The 10,406-nt window shown below is 45.9% G+C and overlaps 1 pseudogene; it reads left to right on the top strand.

Moving 5' to 3' along the window:
* Positions 1–719: 719 nt before the first annotated feature.
* On the top strand, positions 720–1,728 carry LOC142765444 (uncharacterized; annotated as a pseudogene).
* The last annotated feature ends 8,678 nt before the right edge of the window (positions 1,729–10,406 follow it).

Here is a 10,406-nt window from a genome sequence, read left to right as displayed (position 1 = left end):
CTATAGTGCCAGAGGTAGATGTGCACCGTGGCAGGCCAAGACATATTCTCAGTGCTCGTGCCTGAAGGCTCTCTAAAGTACGAAGGCACGTTGCCCGCATGCTGGAAAGCACAGGTGAGCTGTACCTTATATAGCCCACAAACAATGCCTTGTATAACTGCAGAAGACGTTTCTCCGAAGGGCCCCATCTCAGTCCTGCTATAACATGAAGGGCATACACAAAACTGATTAGTTTGTTTCGCAGCACAGTCACATGCTTTGACCAGGATAGGTTGCGATCAATGACGACCCTTAAATAGCGGTGGTGCTTAACCACGGGAATCACTGCTCAGGTAGCAAAGATTGGGTACCGTGACATTGATTTCTTCGTAAATGCCAATGCAGCACATTTTGCTATTGAAAGTTCCAGGCCTTGACGACGTAAGTACTTAGATGTTATTGATGTGCCTTGTTGTAGCCTTGCTCGCAGTTGTGGTCACGTTGCTCCAGATGCCCATATGCATATGTCGTCCGCATACGCACTGATTCTGACAACGTCCGGAAGCTCAGCTTCAAGGCCAATGAGTGTTATGTTAAATAGCACGGGGCTCAGGACGGCGCCTTGCGGAACTCCACAGCTTACGAGGTGCCTGGCCGTGTCACCGTCGGATGTCGACATAAAAATGGTACGTCCTCTGAGATAGCTCATGGACAGAGTATTGAGAGGTAGCGCTGCTACCATGGACGTTGTGCACTCGTCCTATCTTTCCACGAATGATTTTACAGGAAAGGTAACGTGGATAAAGCAAGTACTAGAGAAGGACAGCATTTGCTTGCCAATGGCAAAAGTCACTATTTCCGGCCTGTTCGGAGTACTCGTAATCGAAGCTGTGGTCTCGAAAATGGTTTTCTTAGAGTATTCCTATCTGTTTTCTAACCGACCTGACCAGCTGTTGCGCGAACGTGGTCAGAAATTCGGAGAGGGAAGGGTGCAGGCGTTGGCACGATCTAAAACCCGTCAGCTTGCCGCTCAGCTAACGCAAAACTCGGAGCGGGCGCACCTGAAAGCAAGCAAACAATTGCAAAATCGGTTGAAATGATAGAGGGAGAGTCGGGATTTAAAACCGATGAATGTGAGAGGAAAATCCTCAAAGGCAGTGGGTGCGAAGAGGCTAAAACGGAGGGACCCAAATCGTAGAACGACGAGAAAAGTTTACTGCTTGCTCCGGGGTCGACTAGTTTTGATAGGCTTTTGCAAGTAGACGGAAGTTCACTGTGCGCTGAGCAAAAGAAAGACCCCAGTTTGGCGCGTTTGCAGCTCACGGCCGAGGAGGGAATTGCTAGACGCAACGTGACTGTGCACGAAAAAGGGGGACTTCTCTATAGGCATTACAGAGACCGAAAAGGCGAAATTCTCGACCAGTTGGTAGTTCTCGGAAACACCGTCAAGATATTCTCAATCTGTGTCATGGGAATGGATGGTTGGGGCGTCTGGGAGTGAACAAAGCAAAACAACAGCTTGTTATGGAGTACTATTGGCCAGGATGTTTCAAGGACGTAGAGTTGTTGGTGAAAGCTTGTGATGTCTGCCAACGGGTTGGAAAACCGGGGGACAAATGGAACCCCTTTGAATCTCGTTCCACTAATGACGGAGCCCTTCCGGCGACTTGTGATAGATACTGTGGGACCGTTGCCGCAGTCAAAATCAGGATACTGATACCTCCTAACAATACTATGTCCGGCAACTAAGTTTCCGGAAGCGTTCTATTGAAGGAATTGAGCTCCTCAGAGATAGTGGAAACGCTGTTGACGACCTTTTCACGCATCGGTTTCCCCGCGGAAATCTAGGCAGACCAGGGCATGGTGTTCACTAGTGCATTGACAACCACGTTTCTCAGAAAGTGTCGCGTAAGGCTGATGCACAGTTCAGCATATCATCCGTAGAGAAACTGCACTCGGTCCTTAAAAAAGTATTACGTGCCTTGTGCTACGAGTGCAGAGATGACTGGGAGAGCTGTTTATCCGCAAGTCTCTTTGCATTGAGGACCATTCCACATGAGGCGCCCGGGTTCGCGCCGGCGTAGCTGGTGTATGGGAGAACTCTCCGATCCCCATTGCGTATGTTGCGAGAGTTATGGGAGGGAACCGGAGAGAGCCAGACCGTCGTTGCTTATGTACTGCAACTCCTTGAGCGTCTAAGTGCCACGCGTAAATTGGTTGAGGAAAGCATGAAAGTGGTTCAAGAAAGCGCAAAGGCGTATTACGATAGGAGTTCGAGGCGTCGAACTTTCAATGAGGGTGATGAAGTCATGATCTTGCGGCCCGCGAAGAAATACAGGCTGGAAGTTCAAAGGGTGGGTCCAGTGAAAGTAGCGCATAAGCTTTCAGACACAAACTATGCGTTAAAAATGTCTGGTCAGGGAAATAAAATTAGGCTTTGTCATTGCAACCTAATAAAACCGTGTGTCGGAAGAGGAGAGGTTGTCAACGTGTTGCTAAATGTACCCGAAGAAATAGCTGACAATCTCCCCGTGTTGGGAGTGGACACAGGCGCAGACTGCAGTGTGGAGGAAATTTTGGGCCTCTCTGCAAGTCATAGAGTTCTCGAAGAATGACAGTTAATGGACCTGAAGGAATTTCTAGGTGAATTTCACGACAGCTTCAGGGACAGGCCCCGGAAGACAAATCTGATGACTCAGGAAATTGAACTGACGTTAGCCGTGCCAATCACGTCGAAGCCTTACGGAGTATCTTCTCGACAGCATCAGATAATCGGGGGTGAAATAAAGCGTATGCTGGAGCTTGGGGTGACTGAGCCAGTGGAAAGTGATTAAACGTCACCCATGATTCTATTTCAGGCACCGGGTAGGGATCCACGTCCCTGTGTTGATTATCGCAAGTTAAACGCAATAACCAGGGATCAGCTGTACCCAATACCGAACATTGAGGAACAGGTCGAAAGAGTGAGTGGCGCAAATTACATCTCAACGCTTGACTTAGTAAGGGGATATTGGCAAGTGCCATTGTCAGACAATGCCAGCCGCTATGCGGCATTTATTTCTCTGGTTGGTATATTTCGGTCTCTTGTACTAAGATTTGGACTTAAGAATGCTCGCTATAGCTTTTCGAAATTGACAGATATTGTGCTGAAAGACTTGCAGGACTACGCCGTACCGTATCTGGACGACATAGCCATTTTTTTGAAAACATGGAAAAAACATGTTTCACACTTGAGAAATGTGTTAGCAAGGCAGCGCGATGCAGGGCTCACTATAAAAGCCGAGAAATGCAGCCTCGGCTGTTTGCAGGTGACATATACTGGTCACGTGGTGGGAAGAGGGACCCGGAGTCCATCCGAACTCAAAATGGGGCCCATTGCTGAGTTCCCGCGACCTCAGAACAAGCGAGATATTCGCTCCTTTCTGAGAGTGGTGGGGTATTAGCGGCGGTAAATACCCAACTACTCTCAGTAGTTGGGTATCGAATGAAAGAGCGTCAGAAATGTAAGCAGAAATGTAAACAGAAATGTAAGCGGCGCCACTCTAGACCATCGAGTGAAAGAGCGTCAGATGCGTTGTGGATAAAGAGGAAAACATCAGAAACTGCAAAGGATCGGTGTTGAGGGCAAGCACATTGGCGACGCTAGGGAAGCAAAATAAATGGTGCATGCAAGGCCTGTAGAAGGTTCTGCACACAGGGGTGCCATGCTCGCAGCGTGCTCGTCACCGCGCGGGCCCACACCTTCGTTACAAATCGCTAGTTGTCTGACTGGGCTTTCGGCATTACGTCATGTTGAAACCACCCGCCGTAATTTTGTGTTCAGGAGTGAGGGAAGTTTGTTTTATCACTTAGCGGAGGTATTACAGGAAAGCTTGTGACAAAAGCGACGAGAAATAACTGAAATAGTCGCTTATCTTTATCAATTTGCCCGAGACTGTAGGACCTCGAACACCATCGTCTTTTCTTGATGGTGGGATGTCTTGAGCGGTACCCGCCCAGCTCCTAAACATGCCTGCACTGAAAGTGGTTTTCATTGCCTCCAAGATCGGAGGCAACGAAAGCTTTCAGACCCTCGTGCACCTAGTTTTGTACTGCCTCCGTGATTAGCTCTTTTTTAGCATGACATCCTATTATCGTGTGAAATCCCATTATCAGTGTACGGTCACATCATCGAACGATTTTTATCGCTCGGGCTGACACCGCCGATGCAGGCCAATTTTAGCATTTGCTGAGGCATTTAAATTTTTCGCCGTAGTAATAGAATCGAATACATCGTTATTGTCATTAAGCCACAGGAATATGCACAGGTATAACGGGTACCTGTGTTCTCAAACCATACTCATCTTTATTGGCCCGTCTGCAAGCGCATGCTAAAGAACAAATGTCAAAGATGATGTGCTTCATTTTACTGTTAAGGTATTTCTGTGTATAAAGCATTCTATGCAATGTATTGAAGCAACTGACTGTTGAAGGTAGATACACAAATGCCTCTTTGCGAGGCTTAGAACAGCGTCTGCCTTCCATTTCATCGGTTGCATAAAAAGTATGTTTCTATTTCTTAGAGGATGTGCCAATACGGATGTTGAAAGATTAGCTTCTGCTAGTTCAACTCTTCTTCAGGAAAAGTTTGGTTGGGTGTCTGGTGCCATTTTCTCGACGCCTGAAATCTTGAGGATCAGGTGGATGCAAAATTTGTGAGGGTGGGCAGATCTTTTGCCGACTTTTTGCGCACTTTCAGAGTTTGGCCTATCTCCCTTAATAAAGGATTTAATAGCCTAATATCTTTATTTAGCGTCATAATGCTTGGCTGTACTCACCTTAAGCTGCTACCACAAAAAGGCAATTATAAAGGCAGTGTGCAATACCCCGTTTTCCTCATTTTTGAAGCTTCTCGGACACAATTCTTGAAACACCCACCAATAGTGTGTAGTGCATGGAAAGTTCAAAATACCTACGTTTCATGTCACTTCTGTTTTTTCGCTATTAACTTGCACCACAAACTCAATTTTGTATACAGCATTATTATTAACATTACTGTCATCAGAGAGAGAGATGAAAGAGGGAGGCTGGAAGGTTAACCATATATTAGCATCCGGTTTCAGTAATAGAGCTGAGGTGGCATCATTGCAAATGCGATACGATCAATCAAATAAAATAATTGAAAAATGAAAAGCCGCTCATTGTCGTGCTTTCATTAAAAAATTTGGCCGTCTGTGACAGCTAGTGCAAACATCTCTATTGAACCAACGTGGGGTTCACGTGCTGACGCTGACATCCGATATTTGAGCCTCGCTTGCCAGGCGCGAAAATGAGCGCAGTACTTGACGTTAGCATTCCAATTGAGGGAACATCAACAAAAACGGCTGCACCACGATGACACAGCCTCCTTATAAGTGTGGTCACCCCAAAATTTCAAACATAAATATAGTGTTGTCACACAAACGTGTCCCATTCCATCGTGGCAGGGTGCGAATTTTTTTTCTAACCACAGCGCTTCAGGGACATCATTGACGTGTGAGGGGTAGGATTTCATTTTTCAGCTGTTGCACGCCCAATGTGCGTTCGGCGAAGGGGATGATGTGATGTCACCTTGCGCACTTAAATGTGCTTACGTGCGTCGATTCCTATCCAGGGTTAAGCTGCCGCCAAATGGAGTTGATTGTACCGACAACTGCACTGACATGGCAACTGTCCGCCCATCAGTGGTGCGACAGTAGCTTTGATGAGCTGCAGCCACATTTTCTCATCCCTATTATTATCGCCATCACGTTCGTGTGCCGAGGAAGAGTACGCATTGGTAGAAAGCTTTCACCCAACGCTGGTGTGTTTATGCGTGGCTTCGTTTTCCGAGGCTTGCGTGCGTCTTAATTTTAGTCCCGTAAGTCTCAATAATCAGTACCTTTTTCTGCATTTGTTCTTGCTTTGGAAGCATATCGATGCACCCTCTGTCTGCGCCGCATTGTAACTCAGTTGTACTGCGAGAAAGCGCAGGCGACGAAATTTTCTGAGAAGTGCGGCGACGTTCCAGAGTTTACAATTTGCACGAACCGCGGGCTGTCTACATGATTGGCATAAAAAGAAACCGTTTAGTGGTAATTGAGTACCTAAATAAAAACAAATAAATTAAGACAGGTCTTAAATACCTGGCATGTATTTTCACGTGTGCCGCCGCGAACGCTCATTTTCACCGTGTCCCAGAGCCAGGAGATCACATAGAGGTGGCTCCAAATAAAGCCTTTCCAACCTCCCGCCTGTTTTCACGCAGTGTCTGTGAATATAACGACCCGCACTGAACGACACCTGGTGAGGTCGTGACAGCCAGTCAACTTATCTGGGATAGTAGAGCGGGCCACCTTTTGCATTCTATCCTGGCTTGTCCCTCGCCGGAAGCCTTTTTCCGCAGTCCTCTGATCTAGGCACCCAGAACCCCACTACAAAGTTTTTTTTTGCAATCAAAAACATTGCCGTATAAGTTTTTTTCATTCTGTGCTAAATGTTTTATATTAAATCCGATACTGTAACACTCTCCATGCTACATTTAATGTTTGATGTGCAGTATTACTTGTGCAGTATTACTCACGTATTTTAGAAGTACAATATCATATGCCAATTTGTACCGTTAACGACGTAAACTGCCAATGTAAGTGTTTTCAGGGACCAATTCAAGCTGCCTAAAGCCGCGTTCAGCTCTTAATGTCATTATGGATCTTCCAGTGAAATAAACGTTGACGCAAACAACTGTGGAGGTGGTCTCTAGTAGGAAGATCCCTTTAAACCATGGTCTCGGGTCAACACCAAGTTTTCTCCTCCTTCTTCCCTCTTTCATTTTTTTTCTCAATATGCCATCCAGCAGTGAGGAGTAGAAAACAGAACACGTTGTGTTAATATTATCGGTAGTTTAGTTCAGACTTGTGCTGTTCCTGAATGATGACCTCAAGGCATATCTTTTCGGGCAGCCATATTTCTGTACATCTATACCTACACACAAATAAAAAGGAGCCGCTATTTCATAGTGGCTTATAACACTAACTGTAACATACAATTATAAAAATTGGCAAACTTATGTCCTATGCGCGGATGTATAGCATATAGCATGTCTACTTGTTTTCCATGTGAGCCATGAAAGACGATTGAAAAACGTGCTCAAACATAATCGTTCTATTTATATATTGTTTTTCTTGTCACAGTATACACAAATTAGTTTTCCTAATTACCAGGAACACATGGTTTCCTTTGAGGTTTAGAAGGGTAGGATGACGTAGTTTTTTGCTAAGGACCGAGATGTTCTAGTGGATGCCTTGGTACAAGCCCCAGTGAACCACGTGTTGAGTTTACTGTTTCTGATACCCACGAGCTTATCGTGTTAAGTTTTCTAGCATACTCTCACGACGCTGATATATAGAAGTAAGCCTAAGCTAAGCAGACGGAATGTGTCCTTTCTCATTTTGGTGCACTCATAGATACCTCCACTCACCTTCTGTACACGCCATATTCGTGCGCCTTCTATAGGGCCGTTCCAGATGATTGACGGATGATAGGAAGAATACACGAAACACGCCATGCCATAATACAACGTATTACAATAAAGGTAGACGCCGACGTGTTACTTGGAGAAATCATCATTGACACTCTGCGTGGACTTTAGAAATAGTGCCCAGTGATGGCAAAGTGTTGACCAGCACAAGTCAATTTGGGCATATTTATGGTATGCGTCCGTAGACACTGGCTCGTTTTCGCCATTTATCTTAGGCTGTTTCAGCCCCTTGCAGGACAAAGGCATCTCGAAATGATCTCCAATTAGCTCTATCCTGCGTGAGCTGATTTTACTTTAACTCCGCGAACGTCTTAATTTCGACACTCCATTTAACTCTATGCTTTCGTCGACTGCATCACCCATTTCTCGGCCTCCATTCTGTTACGCTTAGTGCGCAGCTGTTTTCAGCCCAGCGCATTACGGGGTCAACTCAGCTTCATGTATTTCGCTCGTTGTCCTCTAGAATATTTGCTACATATGGTCATTTGTTTTCCGTTCTGACATGAGTGCTTGGCTTTATTGGTTAGAGGGGCTTGCACATGGCCGGTACTGGCAAGTACGCTCAAATTTTGACTAAGAATGTCAAATTGGTAGGCAGTGTTAACCATCATATTCTCACATTGGCTGACTGTTGGTTTGAGCCAGCCAAGGCCGGCCAGCTGCTTACTAGCACCATGTAATGCTTATTAAGTTCCGGCAGGGGCTAAGTTGATCTATTTGTTGCTGGCAACCAGTAGCTTAATTTGGCCAACTGTCAGGTAGTGCCACTAACACTGGCCAGCCCTAATTATCGTTGGCCTACACTCGCGCTGTGTTGACTATCCACACTTACGACAGGGTAAGGTATCCGCACTTACGATGTTGGATATAAACTCTATATACTCGTAAGACCCCCTTTATACTCTACCACTTCTAGACTAGAAACACCAATACAGCTCTTAATGCTTAGCTCAGCGAAAACAAAAATTGGCACAAGAATCTCGAAAAAAAAGGCGGATCCCACGTACAATGGGAATTGCTGATATGCGAATAACGAATGAGGAAGGTTGATGTGTCACTTTAAAATCAGCACAAAAACACGAGGCGGCGGTAAATGATGTCGTACATGACTTTCATGTGATGATTGCCACGTTTGGACGTGTTATTTATTTTCGTCATCTATTCAGGTCACCTGAGACCAAATTTGGTATACGGGCAGCTAGTGAAACGGTCGGAAGCACGCTATGAGCCTAGGATGCAGCCATGTTTTACATGATACGAATATCATGGTTATCATGTTTGGACGTGTCACATACCTTCGTCGTCCATTCACGTCCCGTAATACCGAACTTGGTATATGTGAAGCTAGTGAAACGGCGGCGAGCGCACGTAACGTTGACGCGCGCCCACGCTGGGCGCAGCGACGCTACGCTAGCAAAACCCGAGCACTAGGCGCGACCAGCGTCTGACGTCAAGGCCCGGCGGCAACCGCCATGAAGTGCGACATGCTGCATTTCGCGCTGACGACGTTATCTAGACAGTACCGCGTCTGCTTAGCTTCGTCACGGAAAGAGGCCGGGTGTGCTCAAACGCACATGCGTCAAAGCAACGCAGCGTGGCGTGCACCTGGGCAGATCCCCAGGCAGATCGGCACCTGGCGTTGCATCGCTGGCGTCAAGCGACGAAAAAAACGCCGGCGCGCACGCGCACCTGGTCCCGTCAAAGTGTCTTGGCGCCTTGAGTGTGGCACGTAGTCATGTTCTTACATGACACGCATCTCATGATTGTTATGTTTGCACCAGTCACATACCTTCGCCATCCATTCACGTGAAGTATTACCAAATTTGGCATATATGAAGCTAGCGAAACGGCCGCGAGCGCATCCTGAGCGTGGCATCTAGTCATGTTGTTACATGACACGCATGTCATGATTATCACGTTTCGGCGTGTCATTTACATATGTGATCCGTTCGCGTCACGTAATACCGAATTTGGTATATGTGAAGCTCGAAAAACGGTCGCAAGCGCATAATGGGTGTGGCAGATAGTCCTGTTGTAAATGACACGCATCTCGTGATTATAATGTTTGCACGAGTCACGTACCTACGCCATTCATTCACATCCCGTAATACCAAACTTGGTGTATGTGAAGCTAGCGAAACGATCACGGGTGCATCGTGAGTGTGGCATGTAGTCATGTTGTTACATGACACGCGTCTTATGATTATCATGTTTGCACCAGTCACATACCTTCTTCACCCGTTCATGTCCTGTAACACCAAATTTTGTGTATGTGAAGCTGGCGAAATGAATGCGAGCGTTCCATGAACGTGACGCGTAGTCGTGACTCATGACTTACATGACATGTTTGTCATGATTTTCATGTTTGGGTCTGTCACTTGTCTCGCCATGCAGTCATGTCATACCATGCCAATCTTGCAACATGTCATGCGAACGAAACCACCTCAAAGGCAGCAAGCCCATGCAATGTAAATCATAACATTCATGACATACATGTAAGGATAGTCATGTTACGCCTGGCCACTTATGCTCGTCATGCAGTCATGTTATGCCATACCAAATTTGGTATTGATACCATTAACGAAACAGCCAAGACAGGTAGAAGTCGTAGGTGGATAGATAGATAGATAGATAAATAGATAGAAAGATAGATAGATAGATAGATAGATAGATAGATAAATAGATAGATAGATAGATAGATAGATAGATAGATAGATACGCTCAAAGTCGCCGAAGTTTGCTAAGAAATGCTTCGCATTTAATACAAACAACGTTGTTCCCCGCTAAAAGGTTGCCTAAGATATCGATTTCGGGAGCTTGTAACACTTGTCACAAACGTTGAGAACTACAGTCCGATATTACATTACAAGTGTATACAGCGTTTTCTCCCAAC

This window comes from Rhipicephalus microplus, chromosome 1 (assembly GCF_043290135.1).
Source record: "Rhipicephalus microplus isolate Deutch F79 chromosome 1, USDA_Rmic, whole genome shotgun sequence".
NCBI classification, from domain to species: Eukaryota; Metazoa; Arthropoda; class Arachnida; order Ixodida; family Ixodidae; genus Rhipicephalus; species Rhipicephalus microplus.
The sequence above is the reverse complement of the archived record's forward strand: the minus strand, read 5'-3'. Positions and strand labels throughout refer to the sequence as shown.